A 1,527-nucleotide genomic window follows, 5' to 3' on the forward strand; every position below is an offset into this window, starting at 1 on the left:
GGCGCCTGTGGTCCCAGCTACTTGGGAGGCAGAGGCAGGAAACTCGCTTGAGCCCAGGAGTTGGAAGGTGCTGTGAGCTGTAATGCCACGGCACTCTGCCCAGGGGGACAGCTTGAGGCTCTGTCTCAAAAAAAAAAAAAAATCTGGGAAGCCAAGGTAGGTGGATTTCTTGAGCATAAGTTAGAGCAAGACCCCATCTCTACTAAATGATGCCATAGCACTCTACTGAGGGTGACAAAGTGAGAGTGTTTTATTTTGTCTCAAAAAAACAAAACAAGTAGATGGAGACTCAGTGCCTATGGTTCAAGTGGCTAAGGTGCCAGCCACATACACCTAAGGTGGTGGGTTTGAATCCAGCCTGGCCCACCAAACAACAATGATGGCTGCAACCAAAAAATAGCCGGGCATTGTAGCGGGCACCTATAGTCCCAGCTATTTGGGAGGTTGAGGTAGGAGACTCGCTTGAGCCCAGGGGTTGAAGGTTGCTGTGAGCTATGATGACACGGCACTCTACCCAGGGGGGACAGCTTGAGGCTCTTTCTCAAAAAATATATAAAATAAAATAAAAAATAAAAAACATGTTTTAAAAGTAGATGGAGATTTTGTGTGTAATGAAAGAACTGTGTTTTAAAACAGGTTTGTATTTATGAGCTTAGAATCATGCAGCTAAGCAAGTGTTTTCAACTCTAATCCTTACCTGTTTTTTTTTTTTTTTTTTAAATAATGGCCAGACACGCTACTGTAGGATCCCCAGGCCTTTAGGAGTGACAAGGGGAAAGAGTGTACTTGTGGTTGGTCTTTTAGAGCAGTGATTTTCGACTGGCATTCTGTGAAAATTTTTAAAGATCATTAATTAAATTATTTTGGAAGGACGTTCAAAGCAGTAAGTATATTGTTTTTTAACTTTTTTTTTTTAATCAATATAATTTAAGTGTACTGTGTAACTACAGGATCAAGTGCCCCACGAGATAAAAAAGGTTGAAAAACACTGTTGTAGAGGGTCAGGAATGATGCCAGGATGCAATGCCTGCTCCCCTCGAGTGGGTAGAGACTGTATTCATACTCTTCTTGAACACTGTTATCTACCCTTGTGGTATCATTTGTTTTCATCAGAAAAGTCTCCCACTGGCCTGGGAGAACAGAGATGTGTTTTGAATCCACTTCCTCTGCTCTGGCCCTATCTCTAATATCTTTCTTAGAGGAGTAGCCATTCCCCAGGTGGGGTAGAGGATGTTCCAGAAAAAAAGGAATGTTGTCTGCAAAAGACATGAAGCTATTTAAAAAAAGAGCAAGGGCTCAGTGGCTGGGGCGCAGCCACACACACTGGAGCTGGTGAGTTTGAAATCCAGCCCAGGTCTACCAAACAACAATGACAACTACAACCAAAACATAGCCAGGCGTTATGGCAGGCACCTGTAGTCCCAGCTACTTGGGAGCCTGAGGCAAGAGAATTGCTTAAGCCCAAGAGTTTGAGGTTGCTGTGAACTGTGATGCTATGGCACTCTCCCCAGGGCGACAGAGTGAGAC

At 43.9% G+C, this 1,527-nt stretch overlaps 1 protein-coding gene across 1 annotated transcript in view; it reads left to right on the forward strand.

Annotated features, from left to right (window-relative positions):
• Positions 1 to 1,527, forward strand: part of TGIF2 (TGFB induced factor homeobox 2) — a 21,586-nt gene that overhangs the window by 17,927 nt on the left and 2,132 nt on the right. The window lies entirely within an intron of this gene.

Source organism: Otolemur garnettii, unplaced genomic scaffold (assembly GCF_000181295.1).
Source record: "Otolemur garnettii isolate 467f Iridium unplaced genomic scaffold, OtoGar3 scaffold00025, whole genome shotgun sequence".
Taxonomy (NCBI): domain Eukaryota; kingdom Metazoa; phylum Chordata; class Mammalia; order Primates; family Galagidae; genus Otolemur; species Otolemur garnettii.